Source organism: Bidens hawaiensis, unplaced genomic scaffold (genome assembly GCF_021521415.1).
Source record: "Bidens hawaiensis isolate Kalapana, Puna unplaced genomic scaffold, B.hawaiensis_p1.1 tig00008841_1, whole genome shotgun sequence".
In the NCBI taxonomy this organism is placed as follows: domain Eukaryota; kingdom Viridiplantae; phylum Streptophyta; class Magnoliopsida; order Asterales; family Asteraceae; genus Bidens; species Bidens hawaiensis.
The window spans coordinates 638257-657006 of NW_027491637.1; positions in this window are offsets into that span (position 1 = coordinate 638257).

The window sequence follows — 18750 nt, forward strand, 5'->3', positions numbered from 1 at the left end:
AAGGTTTAAAATAAAGAAAAGATGTTTTGAACTAAAGGTTCATAAAGAAATTTAAAATCGAGGTAAAGATTTTACAAAAGAGACTAGAGGTCTTAAGCCGGATTGTATATCCGACTAACAAAAAGTTATACTCGTACTATAGGTGCGAGATAACAAAGAAGAGGGAAAGACCCTCGGACAGTGTATTGAAGCTGCTTCAAAAGAGAAGGCTATACTCGTACTATTGGTACGAGATAGCAAGGGAAAGACCCTCGGACGGTGTTGAAGCCGATCCCAAAGCGAAAAGGTGAATACGCACCCAAACTTTTATAAACTTGTTTTCAAATGAGTCAAACATGTTATATGAAAATTGTTTACAAGGAACTATGTGTTCCTAAAACCGTTATAAATAAGAGTATAAGCCTAGCCCTCAGGCTGTGGTATACGTGTGTCTGGATCCTTACATAGGTGGTACTACGCAGTGGGCACGCCGCACCACCCTTGGTCGTTGGTCGCTCTCCTGCAGGGAGTACGACTGTTGTGTATATTTACGGGTACTTAACTAAGTCGAACGCTGCGGTGTTTGCTGAGGTGACCTAGTGTAGCGGCTCGAATTAATAAATGTGTTATTTAACTTTGTTATTCCTAAGCCATGATGGGCCGAGGCAGGCGTAGCCTCGAGGGTAGAGATGGCTCATTGTTTTAATTATTTTAGCGTCAGCATATTCACCAACATATCGCTGACGTATTTTCTAACATTTCAGGTGATTAAAGTATCAAGAATTGGAGCAATTCATAAAGTGGATGTTCGCAAGGTAGAGATGACTCATTGTTTTAATTATTTAAAAGATTATAAAATATGATTTGTAAAATCAAACGAGGTTTATAAATAAAACGCTCGGATATTTATTATCCGAAAAGCTTTTCAAGTAAATTAAATATTGTTACACAAGTAAAGATTTATTAATAAAATGTTTCAAAAGAAATATTAATATTTTAATTATAAATAAAGCTTCATAAGTAAATTAATATTTCAAAATACTTTTAAAAGACTTCCGCTAAACTCTGATACATTTACAAAACTGGTACCAACTGTTAGTCACATGCCTAGGCCATAAGTCGGGGTGTGACACCATGGAACTCTCTAAACATGAATTAGAAACTAAACTACTTACAATATAAAGAAGACTAGTAAGCATTAAAGGAAAGTAGTATAATCAAGGACTATAATGATTCCTCCATGTAGCCTTGCCTTGTAGCATATCACCTCAACCGACCATGGCCGGAGAAGATGAAAGCCTAAGGAAACAAGGGGTGCATATTATGTATATGTTGTACCAAAGGATTTAATTAGTAAGTAACAAAACAAAATTAAAGAAAGGTTCTTGTTTGATTGTTAAGAACCTTGAAGGTATGAAGATATAATCTTTGTTTAGGAGAGAAAGAAGTGAATGAGCAAAGGTAAAATGAAAGAGATGAGCTTGTATATATAGGGTAGTGGTCAAAGTTAATTTCCATGGTTTATATCAAGACTTGCATGTGTTTAAAAAGGTTAAACAAGTCAAATAAAACAAGGATTTGTCTCCCCCCTTCCCCCAACTTATCGTCAGGAGGTGGTGGTGTTCTCGCCCCAACTTTTAACCCACTACACATTGTCTATATTAGATGAGAAATTTTCAACTTTACTCATTAGTTAAGCTAGTTAAAATAATATATTTTTAAATAGAGTAAACTGCGATTTTCATCCTTGTTGTTTGTCTAAATCTGTGGTTTTAGTCTAATAGTTTCAAATTTACGATTTTCGTCTATGTGGTTTCAATTCAGTTGCAATTAAACCCGACTCCACTAACTTAGTTAGGTCTGGTCGTTAAACCCATCAGTGTGCCCCTCAAGTGAGGGCCGGTCTTGCATTTTTCTTCCCAAATAAACCACTGCCTAATTCACAATCCCCATCACATAAGGGGTCGAGGTGTATTTGAGAAAAAAAAAAGACAAATTTGCTCCTCACGTGAAGGGCACGCTGATAGGTTTAACGACGTGACTTAACGGGGTTGGTGAGGTTGGGTTTAATTAAAAGTAAAATGAAACCACAGGGATTAAACTCAAACATTTGAAACTGTTGGACTAAAACCGCATATTTGAACAAAATACAGGGACGAACCCACAATTCACTCTTTTAAATAAGTAGAAAAATGTGAACTTTTATTTATTCTCCTCGTAAGAATGGCTAAACATTTATGTTATTGTGGATTGATTTCTTTTGAGAACCGCTTTGAGTTTTAAGAACTCGAAATAACTCAACGTAACAATTTTTTTTTGAATTTTTATTATACATGTGTAATACGTAAGTGTAAGTAATTTACAAAAAATTACAGTATTTTTTTACACACCGAATCGACTTATTACACATGTGTAACTAACATTCAAACTTGTGTAATCGTCAAAAAATACTTATTCTCTCTCCTGCTTAATTTTTTAATCAGATTTATTCTCAATCACATATTCCATATTCATTTAATTAAATGTGTGGTCCATATTGAGTTCTTAAAGTTCTTACAACTCATCAAAGTTCTCAAAATATCCCTCCCCATGTTAATGTTTAAATAAGCATGTTATGTTTTGGCTGAATAGTAAGGGGGGAAAGTTATTATAAAAAAGGAATATAAATTGGATGTGGCTCAATGGTGGAGCACTCACTTTACAAGTGAGAGGTAGGGGGTTCATACCTCACCATCACCAATTTATATGAGAGATATGAGGGATGACTCTGGCTTGCCAGGGTTCGAGTCCTGATCTCACTCGGTTTTACCGGCTCCTCGCTGTCGTTTCATTTGGCGGGCGTGGGGGTCGGGTTTTATCTGGTGAATCCCTCAATAGGTGGACCGCTATGGGCTCCGTCCGTCCGGAATAGTGGCCGGCTCGGGATACCTTTAGCCATTGGGGGACGCGTATGGAGTACCCGGCGTTACTTAGTTGGTCGTTAAAAAAAAGGAATAAAACTGAGAAGAATTATAGCCACAAAAAAATCATTTAAAAAAATAATGTAAAATTAATAAAAAATCATACCTCAAAATTTAATAAAAAATAAAAAATTTAAAAACGCAAAATGTTTTCACCGTCTTCTTCGTTCTCACAAAAAATAAACTCGAAAAACACACAATGTTGAGGAAACAACATCATTGTGTCTTTTTTATTTATCATTGTGTTTTTTCTTTATTTTCGTTATTAATTGTATCTTTTTCCTTGATATTGTGTTTTTTTTCTTGATATTGTGTTAAATTACTCAACATTATGCTAAATTTTGTTCAGCATAGTTTTAAATTTTGCGACCTTCGGTGTATTTATTATTATGTTGTTTGTTTATTTCTTCTTTGAATATTTTTTCTTGACATTGTATATTTCTGTCGTTTTTTTTTTAACGGGAATGACGAGGGAAACATTTAGTTTTTTAATTTTTATTTGTTTTTTATTTGTATTTTGAGTTATGATTTTTTTATTATTTTTTAAATATTTTGTAAGAATAAATATAAGGATATGTATATTTATGTATGGCCTTCATGATCATTTATATTATAATAGATCAAAGTTAATTAATTACCTTATTATTATATTAGCTAGGTAATTGTTGATGGACCAAATTACCCTTTCTTGCTAATCAAGGGTTTATATATATATATATATATATATATAATATATATATATATATATATATATATATGGAGAGACTAATTAACATCATTGAACATAACCTAAACCTCACATATAATTCGTGACCCTCTCTCCCTCTATATTATTCGGTTTCTCAAGAACCCTAATCCCCATAACTAATATACATCCTAAAGGGGAACCCGACCAAGCTGACTGTCATGTCATCTGGATCGTTCTTATCAGCCGTGGCCTCTCTCTCTCTGCTGTGGCATGTATGTTTTAGTTGTAGGTTTATCATAATATTCATGTTTTCTATTATATACATGAAGAACTGATTAACATGTGGTATCAAGATCGATGTTGATTAATCAGTTCTTCATGTCTTCCATTAACTCAGGATCTAAACCGGAAGACATGGACTAAAATCTGATAAACCCTAACAATTTTCGGATCTTTTACTATTTCGTTTTATTTTATTATCATTACTAAAACCCGAATATAAGAAACCCTAACAATTTTTTGGTTTTAAAACTCGTATCTGATATAAACTGAAGGATTTCGAAATCTGATAAATTAATGATCTCCGTGTTCATGACAGTTTTTCGAAAACCCGATATAATCTGGTTCAAGATCCGGATTGTTATAATGTTTTACTAAATTTTTATTAATATTTAGACCAAAATATTTCGAATTATGCAAAACTTAATAAAGGAATTACTTTGAAAATAATCAAATCTTGGATAAACAAACAATCCCTAAGAATTCAGATCAAACATGATTAACTGTTCTTTAACTTATGGGTGTATGTGTTTACGGTTAAAACAGTTTTCGGAGAACACTGAGTTTCCGAAAACGCTAAAACCAGAAAACGCATCAAACCAGAATATCATCGATCCACGCTAATAGGTTGTTTGTGATGTGTGCTGCGCGTGCGGTTAAATATGAAAGAGATGGAATGAGTAGCTTTTGCACAAGATCGTGTTTTAAATCTATAAAAGTGATTTCTACAAAGACTAAACACACACAAAATAGGCAAGTTTACCTATCGTATATGTAGAATAGTATTGGTAAGAACCAAGTATCGATCCGTGGACACAAATGTTTCTAATAATAAATCGTGGTTTTGCTTTAATCGGAGGTTTTGATCATTTTGGGGTTAATTTTGAACTTTTTATAAATGTAAATACTAATATATAATATATAGGTGACCAAGATAAGAGATTCTAAACGAGTTGTTCAATTATGTGAAGGTTACCATCTAAGATCAAGAATTCACTCCATTTTAACATTGATAAATAATATTTAGATATATGATAAACTTGCCATAGTAATATATGATAGATAGCTCCTTAAACCTTAAGTGAGCATCTTTGGCACTAAGGAGATAGCATGCGCATTTTAAAGTCCACCCTTTCCTAATGTCATACCATCTCAATGATGTCAATTTAAGTTGGCAAGTAGTTTCGTAAAGTAGAAAGATTAGGATTGACTTCGATTTCTCAAATACCAATTCTAACAACTTCGGGTGGTTATAGTTCATCACACAACCTCCCCTTGGTTGATTTATGTAGGTTATAATTACACATTCCGTTAACATATGATTTCTTTAACTAATTTGATATGCTAAGCAGAGCCATTTTCGGATTACCAAGGTTTAGAGAAATACATCATAACTTATATCTCATCATTTCTAAGTACAATATAAGGATCCATGTTTCGATAATGTATCAAAGTATTTTTATCTTTCAAGAACATGAATCGATCATGAACGATTGCCAATAGAATTGACAACCACCAACTTTGAATTAGTGTTTTAAGATGGTGAAACATTTCTCATCAAAAGATAATTGTAATATAACCATGTACTTACTAGACTACATCACATGTCTTGATTAATTATCAAGTAAAACAAAGCTTCTGCATAGATTTTAGATGGTAAAAGGAGTTTAGCTCATAATGAGCATGATGATAAACATTAAGATGAATGATGATAACAAATACATGATTAAACTTGGAATAATCTAACCAATTGTAGATGAATCTTCCTTCTTAATGATGGTAATGATGGTTGATGATGATGGTTGATGGTGATGACCTCTAAGCCTTCACACTCTTCACTAGATCTTCAATGAGAGTGTTAGTGTGTGTTTTTATAAGTGAAAACCTAATAGAACTCTTTTCAAGGCACACTCTTCAAATGACACAAGAGCCTCTATTTATAGGCAATCTGGAGTGTGAGGCACGGCCCCGTGGTTGGTGGGCACGCCCCTGTGTATTTTTATGACATGTGCCAGATTTATTTTGTCTTTTCTGAAAGGTGGCCACGACCCCGTGGTTGATGGGCACGGCCCCGTGGTTTTTAGTGACATGTGCTAATTCTTCTTTGTCTTTTCTGTGTTCTCGTCCACGGCCCCGTGATTGGTAGGCACGGTCCCGTGCTTTTGCTTTCAGATTTTGTCTTTTCTTGTGTTCAGAAGCATGGGGGCGTGTTTCTTTGTTTTTCTTGTGTTACAAATAAGGGTTATGGCATTTAATCTCATATTGCGAGAAATCCAAGAATTTCTGGGGACACTAGCACAAGCAAAAATGGTGGAAAAGTCTACTGTTTGAAAGAGAGTAAAACAACCCGAAATCCCAGGAGCTAATCCAAAATCACCTACTCGATTGACAAGCATAGCTTTTATAGATGCTTTATATGTTTTTCTTCGTCTTTTTGCTCGTTTCTTTGTTTGGGGCTTGGTTTCACATGAAATTATGTTTTATTATGATAAGTAGTCTTTTATGCTATGTTATTTGATAGAAATTGCAGTTTTTAGAGATTATTTGATGCCGAAAAGATGTATATTTCTATGTACATCAGTTTGCTATTAACTAAACCAAGGTTTTGTAAATACTTATAATATAAACATACATGTTACTTAATTTTTTACAAAACATATAAAAGGTTTAACTTGAATAAATGATGATGTACACTTCTGCCCAAAGGTGATGTGATACATCTAACATATTATTCAAGTCTAAATACAAGCTGTGTTAGTTTAGCTTAAACATGATTTAAATGTATCACTTCTGCCCAAAGGTGATGCGATACATCTATATCAAAGCAAAACTAACTCGTACGTAATTAAAATGGTTGTCTCACTTCTGCCCAAAGGTGATGTGTTACAATTGTTTTGCACATATACTTAAATAAAATTAATTCTGCCCAAAGGTGATTTATCTTTTATTTAAGTAGAATTTTATTAATTATATTAGTCTATTATTTTGATGTTAACAATAGACATTTATTATCACATCTTCATAATTTAAATAGTTCTTATCTATGCTTGCATTAGTTTAAATTGCCCCTAGTTCACTCTAAGTTTCTTCTAGTTTAGTATCTTAACATTCTCATATAAATTCCAATAATAGCTCCAAATGGTGGAATCACATCATTAACTGGAGATAACTTTGCTGCCTGGAAGGACTCTCTTATGCTTAATCTCGCCATCCTGGATTTCGGTTTTGCTCTAAACGAGGATGAACCTCCAGCACTAATCGCTGAAAGCACTCTTGCTCAGCACTTATTGTTAGAAAAATGGAAGATATGTAACCGCATGTCTTTAATTCTTATGAAAAACTCCATTAGCATGTCCATAAGAGGATCCATTCCAAACTATGAAAATGCTAAAACCTATTTGGCTTCTGTGGAGGAACAATGATGTGGTGTTGCGCGTGTGATTAAATAAGAAAGGATGGGATGATTTGCTTTTGCACAAGATCGTGTTTTAAATTTATAAAAGTGATTTCTACAAAGACTAAACACATACAAAATAGGCAAGTATACCTATCATAAATGTAGAATAGTATTGGTAAGAACCAAGTATCGATCCGTGGACACAAAGGTTTCTAATAATAAATCGTTGCTTTACTTTAATCGGAGGTTTTAATCATTTTGGGGTTAATTTTCTTCAAACTTCTTATAAAATATAAATACTTATATATAATATATAGGTGACCAATATAAGAGATTCTAAACGAGTTTTTCAATTATACGAAGGTTACCATTTAAGATCAAGAATCCACTCCATTTTAACATTGATAATTAATATTTGGACATGTGATAAACTTGCCATAGCAATATATGATAGATGGCTCCTTAAACCTTAAGTGAGCATCTTTGGCACTAAGGAGATAGCATGCGCATTTTAAAGTCCACCCTTTCCTAATGTCATACCATCTCAATGATGTCAATTTAAGTTGGCAAGTAGTTTCGTAAAGTAGAAAGATTAGGATTGACTTCGATTTCTCAAATACCAATTCTAACAACTTCGGGTGATTGTAGTTCATCACACAACCTCCCCTTGGTTGATTTATGTAGGTTATAATTACACATTCCGTTAACATATGATTTCTTCAACTAATTTGATATCCTAAGCAAAGCCATTTTCGGATTACCAAGGTTTAGAAAAATACAACATAACTTATATCTCATCATTTCTAAGTACAATATAAGGATCCATGTTTTGATAATGTATCAAAGTATTTTTATCTTTCAAGAACATGAATCGATCATGAACGATTGCCAATGGAATTGGCAACCACCAACTTTCAATTAGTGATTTAAGATGGTGAAACATTTCTCATCAAAAGATAATTGTAATATAACCATGTACTTTACTAGACTACATCACATGTCTTGATTAATTATCAAGTAAAATAAAGCTTCTTCATAGATTTTAGATGGTAAAAGGAGTTTAGCTCATAATGAGTATGATGATAAACATTAAGATGATTGATAGTAATAAATACATGATTAAACTTGGAACAATCTAACCAAATGTAGATGAATCCTTCTTCTTAATGATGGTAATGAGTGTTGATGATGATGATTGATGGTGATGATCTCCAAGCCTTCAAACTCTTCACTAAATATCCAAAGTGAGTGTTAGTGTGTGTTTTTATAAGAGAGAATCGGATAGAAATCTTTTCAAGGCACACCAAATGAGTGCAACATGAGCCACTATTTATAGGCAATCTGGATAGTGTGGCACGACCCCGTGCTTGATGAGCACGCCCCCGTGCATTTTTATGACATGTGCCAGATTTGTTTTGTCTTTTCTGTGAGGTGGCAACGGCCCCGTGGTTGGTAGGCACGGCCCCGTGCTTTTTAGCGACATGTGCTCAATTCTTCTTTATCTTTTCTGTATTCTCGTCCACGGCCTCGTGCATGATGAGCACGGCCCCGTGTTTTTGCTTCCAGATTTTGTCTTTTCTTGTGTTAGAAGCATGGGGGCGTGTTTCTTTGTTTTCTTGTGTTTTCTTCTGTTTTTCTTCGTCTTTTTGCTTGTTCCTTCGATTGGGGCTTGGTTTCACCTGAAATTATGTTTTATTATGATAAGTAGTCTTTTATGCTATGTTATTTAATAGAAATTGCTGTTTTTAGAGATTATTTGATGTCGAAAAGATGTATATTTTTATGTACATCAAACAATTCAAAGGAACATCTAAGGCGCATGCTAGTACTCTTATTCTCAAGCTGGTGACTACTAAGTACGATGGAAGGAGTGGTATTCGTGGGCACATTATGATGATGAACGACATGGCCCATAAGCTGAAGGGATTAGACATGGAGATCAGTGATGGTTTTTTGATGCACTTCATCATGACTATTTCGGTCAAAAATTAACAAAGTAACTTTTGATCAAATTAGTACGTGAGGTAGAGTGCTTGATTCACTTCATCATTACTTGGCCCTTAATCCTAGCGGTTATAACTCGTTCCACACGTTTTATGTAACCACCAACCGTGTATTTCGTATGGAGTAAATCAACAATTAATATCTGCAATTATAAATCAACACCAAGAGAGAAATATCTATTTATTAGCATTAATACTCAGGATACTAAACTTATATGAGAATCCTGAACATATTCGGGATCTCGAGCATATTTAGGATCCTGAGCTGATCCAGGATCCTGAGCTGACCACATATCCGACTATAAAATTTGGGCCCTAACAATGACCTCTCTTCCAGCTGCCTATGAAGCTTTCAAGATCAATTACAACACCCAGAAGGACAAACGGACTATGAGTGAGCTGATTGCTATGTGCATGCAAGAGGAAGAGCGTATGAAGATGGACAAACCTGAAGTTTCTTACCTTGCCACCAGTTCCAAGAAGAGGAAGAACACTAATCCAAGAAAGGAGTTTGCTAAAGTTCAAAAGACTAATACAGGTGCCTAAACCAGCTCTCTGAACTCCACTGGAAAGCCTTTCTGCAAATTCTGTAAGAAGTACATTCATAAGCAGAAGGACTATTCAGACTTTAAGGAGTGGCTAGCTAAGAAAGGTAATGATCTCTTTATGATACTTGAGTCCTATAATTTAACTGTTCCTGCTAATACATGGTGGTTTGATTCTGGTTCTATGGTTCATGTGACCAATTCTACTCATGGATTCCTTTCAATCCGAAAGCTGGAAAGAAACCAAAGAACACTAAGACTGGGGAATGTTAAAGAGCTTGAAGTCAAGGCTGTGGGAACTTTACAATTAATAATGAAAAGTTGTTTTTGTATTAAACTTTATGATGCCTTATATATTCCTGAGATTACTCGGAATCTTGTATCAGAACCAAAGTTAGACATGGACGGTTTTGATGTTTCTAATGGTTGTGGCAAACTTATTATTTCTTTAAATTCTCAAGTGTTTGGTTATGGATTTTTGGATGGGGGTCTTTATAGATTAGAACTAGATGATAATTTTTCTAAATCTTTGTTGTCATATAATATTAATGAATCACTCACAAAGACTAAAGAGAAACGAGACTTAGAGACTTCTTCTATGTTGTGGCATCAACGTTTAGGCCACATCTCACGAGACCGGTTAGCCCGCCTCGTGAAGATGAAGTCTTACCACATCTCGATTTCACCGATTTTGGAACATGTGTCAAATGTCTTAAAGGCAAAATGACATCAGCAAATAAGAAAGGCGCCACTAGAAGCTCTAATTTATTAGAACTCATTCATACTGATATTAGTGGTTCTTACCCCATTGCTGGCATAGTTGGACATACTTCATTTATAACTTTCATTGATGATTATTCCCGATATATGTACCTGTATCTCATTAAAGAAAAATCTGAATCTGTAACAACTTTTAAAGATTATAAAACTGAAGTTGAAAAACAATTAGATCGTGTAAGGCCCCGTTACTGGTGCCTCACTTTGGACGTTGGATTTACTCAAAAACACAGTTCTATATATCAGAGTTAATTAAAACTTTCGCGGAATATTAAAAAATTTCATAAACATTACAATCACATCCTTAACCTTGTGTTTAACGAACATATTGTCTTTTAAATCAAAAACATTAATTAAAAACGTCTTAGGTCTTCAGATGCCAGACTCTTATTCTTATGCCATGTGCCCCCGCTCAAGCCAGTTGTCTCATTCTACTCACCAGCGTGCATACTAAAAGTCAGCTACGCTGAGTGAGTTCTAGTTAATCATACCACATACAACATATTCATAACTACATACTTTCGTACATGTTTCGGTCAAAAATTCACAAAGTAACTTTTGATCAAATTAGTACGTGAGATAGAGTGCTTGATGGTAAAACGAATGAACACAGTGATTTGATTACGAGGAAAAAACACTTGATTATGATAATCTCTAGCACAAAAAAAACCCCCGGACGGTGAAAACTATCACCGTCACTTTTATTAATAGTAAAAGGGTGATTACAAGTGGTGGAGATGATAGAATATCGAGAGCTAAGTGTTACAGTGATTGCTAGTAGCTAAGTAGTGAGAGTGTGTGTTCCAAATGATTCTATCAGCTCATTTAAATAGAGAAAGTTACAACTGAAATCTCGAATAATCCGGAAACCCTAGACTAATTCTCCGAGTATCCCGGAACTGAAAGAGTCTTCCAATATAGCCGTTGGGGCACTCTTATTTTGAGTATATCCTTTGAGAGTTACTCACCAAACGTGGTCCCACACGTGCTAATATTAACTATAAGTGCGAGATTTAGCATAATAGTCAATATTTGACCATTAACAATTACTTGGCCTTTAATCCTAGCGGTTATAACTCATTCCACATGTTTTATGTAACCACCAACCGTGTATTTCGCATGGAGTAAATCAACAATTAATATGTGCAATTATAAATCAACACCAAGAGAGAAATATCTATTTATTAGCATTAATACTCAGGATACTAAACTTATCTGAGAATCCTGAACATATTCGGGATCCCGAGCAAATTTAGGATCCTGAGCTGATCCAGGATCCTGAGCTGACCATAGATCCGACTATAAAATTTGGGCCCTAACAGTAATGTTTCATACTTTCATACTTGCATAACTGTACCTTACGTTTTAAAGAGCATTACGCCCTATAACCTTCGCATATATTATTAGGGTATGCAGCCCTTTAACCTTCGCATATATTATTAGGGTGTGCAACCCTTTAACCTTCGCATATATTATTAGGGTATGCAGCCCTTTAACCTTCACATATATTATTAGGGTGTGCAACCCTTTAACCTTCGCATATATTATTAGGGTATGCAACCCTTTTAACCTTCACATATATTATTAGGGTATGCAACCCTTTAACCTTCGCATATATTATTAGGGTATGCAACCCTTTAACCTTCCCATATTTTATTAGGGTATGCAACCCTTTTAACCTTCGCATATATTAATAGGGTATGCAACCCTTTAACCTTACCGTACATTTCATTATTATCTCCATTATCACATCCATACATTCAATATCATACATATCATAGTCGTACATACTTCCTTATTCACATACACATATCATACATACTACACTATACTTGCCTCAAACAATACTTGCAATACCCGAAGGTCGTTCACGTACTGTCAAGCATACATTCATAACTATCACATTCGTCATTAAGACATACACTTACCATTTAAGGTAAGTGTATTAACATTCACATCGAGTATGCGCACAGCCCCGAAAACATAACAAGGAAATGGGGCTAAAAACTCACCTGAATGCGGCTACGTTCACCGTTTATGGTAATCCCTTACTTGAGCTGTGCACGACTAACTGTATAACAATTACACGTATCAATTAACTATCACTACACATATCGTCTTTCTTGTTTAATTATAATTCTCGACGGACAGGGGTCCGGGGGCAGCGCCCCTGGCAGCGGCGTTCTAGGGGCGGCAACCCCTAGCGGGGTCCAAGGGGCAGAGCCCCTGGCTGGGGTTAAGCTGCCAGGTCAGCTTGAAAAATTTTATTTTCATTGACTGTCTTAACGTATTTTCCATTAGGATTTTAAATTATTATTTTATTTTAGCATTCTAGCACTTTATCTCTTAGGTCCTTACATTATATACCTTCACACGTATGCACGTATAGGTATACATATACAGGCCGCCATGTATCCGGGTCTCCAGTTAAACGAACTGAGATATAAGCGAACTTAGATATAAGCGAACATAGGTATAAGCGAACTTAGATATTAGGCGAACTTATATGTACGAACTTAGATGTAAGCAACTTAGATATCCGGCGAACTTATATATAAGCGAACTTAAATATCCGGCGAACTTATATATCAGTGAACTTAAATATCAGGCGAACTTTACATCCGGCGAACTTAACATAGGCGAACTTGGCTTGCTGCGAAATTAGCTGCGGGCGAAGTTATATGGCGAAGTTGCCCAGCAGCAGTTGCGGGTTTGATTCTAACCCCATAAACACCTCTGTTTCAACATGTAAACTTTTGATATGATACTAACCAATCTCATAAACATTCCCAAGGTCATTCTCGGATAAGAATCGGCCCGAAAAAGCATAAAGTTTGGACCTTTAAGCTAAAAACGTTCAATACTAGATCTAAGGTTTATTTTAAACGAGTCGTGCCTAGCCGTGGGTTTATTAGGTTCGTTTTAACATCAAGTTTGTTACTTTATGTGGTCGCGGTTTGCTTGGTTATCTTGTATCTTGCTTGTGTATTAAAGATCTAATAATGTTTAGCTTGACTTTTGGCCTCGGATCTCGTTTCTCACTCACGGTCGTATATAAGGTGGTGTGTGTGTGTGTTCTTAGGTGTGTAGGCAAATATGGAAAGATGGAAATGAGGATTAGGGTTTTAGGATGGTTTAAGGGGGGTATTTATATCCCTTAAAGCCCATGGACCTAAGGCCCATTACCCTTTACTCCACCTTAATTAATCCAAGTCCATAATCATTTCTTGTTTAATATTAATTAATCATTAACACATGACAACTTAACACAACTTTCTTTATTTAATATTAGAATATTCTAGGATGTTACAGATCGTCAAGTAAAAGTTGTCAGATCAGATAGAGGAGGTGAATATTATGGAAGACATACTGATGTGGGTCAGGCCCTTGGTCCATTTTATGAGTTTTGTAAGGGCCATGGGATCGTGAACCAATATACCATGCCAGGTACTCCTCAGCAAAATGGTGTCGCTGAACTATGGATATGGTACACAGTATTTTAGCCAACACTAATTTACCTCTATTTTCTCTGGACTGAAGCCTTAAAAGCAGCCATTCATATACTCAATAGAGTTCCTTCTAAGTTTGTCCCTTAAACTCCTTATGAACTTTGGACAGGAAGGAAACCGAGTCTTAATTATATGAAAGTATGGGGCTGTATTGCTGAAGCAAAACTTTATAACCCTTTCCTAAAGTAACGTGACCCTAATACTGTTACCTGCTTCTTTATCAGGTATCCTGAAAATTCAAAGGGTTATCGTTTCTATTGTCCTTCCCATGTCACTCGTATTGTAGAAACCAAGCGTGTCGTGTTCCTAGAGGATTACAAGATCAGTGGGAGCAGTACCAACCTTTATGATGAATTGCAAGAAATACAAGATGCGGGGGAAGACTCGTCGATTATTGTAACTTCGTTTATTCCTCTTGTACCCCATACAATTGAACCTTCTGCACCACCTTCTCCACACTCAGAACCCGTTATAACATAAAATGAAGGCACATCAAACACTCAAAACCAAGACAATGCTGAACCCGCTAATCAGCTTAGAAGGTCATCCAGGTCTAGAAGACCTACTAACTTTGATGATTATGTCACCTACTTGACTGAAGCTTACGTTGGAAAGCTTAATGATCCTATCTCTTATAATGAAGCCATGAGCAGTGATCAGTCTTCTGAATGGAATAAAGCAATGATTGATGAGATTGACTCCATGAGGAAAAATGACGTTTGGGATTTGGTAGAATTTCCCAATGGTGTGAAACCCGTAGGATGTAAATGGGTGTTCAAAAAAAAAACTTGATCAAAATGGGAACGTTGAATGCTATAAAGCGAGGTTGGTTGCAAAGGGCTACACTCAGAAAGAGTGAATTGACTATCAAGAGACCTTTTCACCTGTCTCTCGAAAAGATTCATTAAGGATCGTTATGGACCAAGTAGCTCATTTTGATTTAGAGCTGCATCAGATGGACGTGAAAACCGCTTTCCTTAACGGCACTTTAGACGAAGAGGTGTACATGAAGCAACCTGATGGCTTTAAACCTGAAGGTCAAGAACATCTAGTCTGTAAGCTCAAGAAGTCAATATATGGGTTGAAACAAACATCACGTCAATGGTACCTAAAGTTTGACGAAGTCATGAAGAAACAAGGTTTTGTAAAGAATAAAGTGGATCAATGCACCTACCTCAAAATGAGTGGGAGTAAGTTTACTATACTTGTCCTTTACGCAGATGATATTCTATTGGCAAGTAATAGTTTAGACATGTTGCATGAGTCGAATCGATTACTCTCGCATAACTTCGACATGAAGGATCTCGGAGATGCTTCTTATGTTATGGCATTGAAATTCACCGAAACAAACACAGAGGGATCTTAGGATTATCTCAAAGGGCCTACATTGACCATGTCCTTACTCGTTACAAAATGTAACTTTGTAACCCAACTGCAGCTCCTGTAGTTAAAGGAGACGTTTTCGGGGCATTCCAATGTCTGAAAACAGAGGTTGAAAAGGAGCAAATGAGATTGATACCTTATGCATCAGTAGTCGAGAGCCTTATGTATGCACAAGTTTGTACTCGCCCGGATATTGCTTATATTTCTGGAATGTTAGGCCGTTATCAGACTAATCCTGGCCTTGAACACTAGAAAGCAGCTAAGAAGGTGCTTCGATATCTTCAAAGGACGAAAGACTACAAACTGACTTATAGAAGAAGTGATAATTTAGAAGTGGTAGGTTATTCTGATTCTGACTTTGCTAAACGCAAAGATGACAAGAAGTCCACTTCGGGGTATATCTTTATTTTAGCAGGCGAGCCCATTTCATGGAGGAGTCATAAGCAACAGTTAATGACTACTTCCATTATGATGGCAGAATATATAGTTATTTATAATGCTACCTGCTGTGGAATGTTGCTTAAAAATCTGATTTCTGGACTCAAATTAGTCAATTCAATTCCATTTCTAGACCATTGAAGCTTTATTGTGATAATTCAGCTGCCGGTAATTTCTCAAACAATAACAGTTCAACTGGAGCTGGTTTATATCTTGATCAAAGTATTTGTTCGTGCGTGAACGGGTTGAGGAAAATAAACTTTGTATTGAGTATATTAGTACACATAATATGCTAGCGGATCCGATGACTAAAGGTCTCCCACCTAAAGTCTTTGAAGAACATGTTGCTAACATGAGATTTACTGAAGACCTTATTTAATTGCATATTGTACTTATTTACATTTTATTTAATAAAGTTTTCTCAATTTTGATTTTGTATGTCTCTTAATATGTTCTGCATGCGTAATGACATATAGACAAATTATTATACAAATCAAATATTTGAATGGCTTACTTATATAATTTTGATCATAACTACTTAGGTTTTAAACAAGGACTGCAGTATGATTAATGGGGGTCTTGAGCTGATGTTCAATTCAATAACTGTATTTCTCTGCTCCAGTTTGAATTTAAAGCTAAAATGAGTGTTAAAATTTGCAGACTAATCTAATGCTCATAATAAATTATTATTTGGCCAAGTGGGAGAATATAAGAATAAATATATGGATATGTATATTTATGTATGGCCTTCATGATCATTTATAATATATCAAAGTTAATTAATTACCTTATTATTATATTAGCTAGGTAATTATTGATGGACCAAATTACCATTTCTTGTTAATCAAGGGTTTCCCCTTGGGTGTATATATATATGGAGAGACTAATTAACATCATTGAACATAGCCTAACCTCACATATAATTCGTGACCCTCTCTCCCTCTATATTATTCGGTTTCTCAAGAACCCTAATCCCCATAACTAATATACATCCTAAAGGGGAACCCGACCAAGCTGAATATCATGTCGTCTAGATCGTTCTCATCAGCCGTGGCCTCTCTCTCTGCTGTGACAGATATGTTTTAGTTGTAGGTTTATCATAATATTCATGTTTTATATTATATACATGAAGAACTAATCAACATAATTTTGGAATTAAGTTAATAACAAAACAAGCACATTTTGATACGACTATATTTGTGTGTTTTCTCTTCGTTTATTATAGCGAGAATATTGAAACCCGAAATTCTTATGCCCGACGCAGCATGTCGAAAACATGTCAATTAGTGCACTAAAAAATAGTTTTTTCCCCTTGCGACGTGCATGTATAATTAACGTAACATTTAAAACTCTACCTATTATAAAGCTATAACTATTTGCATATTTAAAGCCGAATTAAATATTATAATTTATGTATTAATTATAAAATGAATAGTGCGTCGTATATACACGATTAATCAGGGTCAAAATAAAAATTAATTGTCAAGTTAGGAAAGTGATTTTGTAGTGTCACTAATAATCACAGTTTGAAAAATACGATTATATATTTATATCATCTACCACATACCCCTTCGGTTTTCACATTTTATTCAAAAAAGTTGTGACGAAGAATATGAAATTATGAATCCATGCGATCGCTATTACCATCCACACAACATATATAACGTACAAGTACAAACATGCTATTACGTATTATGTGATGTCACTGATTTTAATTTCTTCGTAAAAATGATATTATTGAGTAGCTAGTTATAACTCCAAACAAAGATAAAAATCCCAAATCTCACACCCTAGCTAGTTTCTTCACAACATAAAATTATGTACGTACTAACGATTACCATTACCATATCGTGTTAGTGTATACATATTATTTTAGTGGTTTAATTACCAATCATATATTATTTTCTTGAAATTTGTATAGTTTACACAAATTTGATTGTCGTAAAAATAATAATACCGGATTGATATCTTGTTGGAAGTTTTATATATATATATATAGGCACAACTAAGGGTGGCAATCTTGACCCAAACTCTTTCAAATGAGTCAATTTGAGTTGTTTTAAAAGTTAAATGAGTTGGTTTGGGTAAAAGGTTCTAAATAAATTGGTCAAAATTAGTCATTTGAAATTCCATCATTTTATTTTCGGGTCAAAATGGGTCGACAAGTTCAAAAAAATGGGTTGATGTGGGTTAGTGTCCTATGAAAATGTGACAGGTTTCGGATCGGAACGGGTTTTCGTACAAGACAGGTTTCGGCACGAAACGGGTTTCACATCGGAACGAGTTCGGTTTAGGTTTCAAGTCAACACGAGTTTTAACCCGTGACGTGTTGGGTTTTGGTTTCTTTTGTTTCTTTCTGGTCGATTCCGGACTCGTTTTTGTTCGTTTTTTCAGTTTTGTTTTTGTCCGGTTTGAATTCCTTTAGTTTCGTTTTGATTGATTTTTTCGATTTCGATTGATGTGGTCTGGTTTTGGCTTTTTGTTTCTTTGTTTCATTTTCGTCGATTCTTTCAGTTTCGGTTCGATTCTAGATGTTTTTTTTTATGGAACGAGGACAACGTATGAAACATTTTAGTGTTTTTACTTTTTTTGTTTATGATTTATATTTTAAGTTATAATTTTTTTTATTATTTTTGAATATTTTTTTGAGGGTTTTTGATCTTAATAGAAAATCCTTCAAAAAAATTCAAAAAAAATAATTAAAAAAATCATAACTTATATAAGTAAAAAACGAAAAATCTAAAAAAACTAAAATGTTTCCGCCGTTATTCTCGTTCAAAAAAAAAAATTTA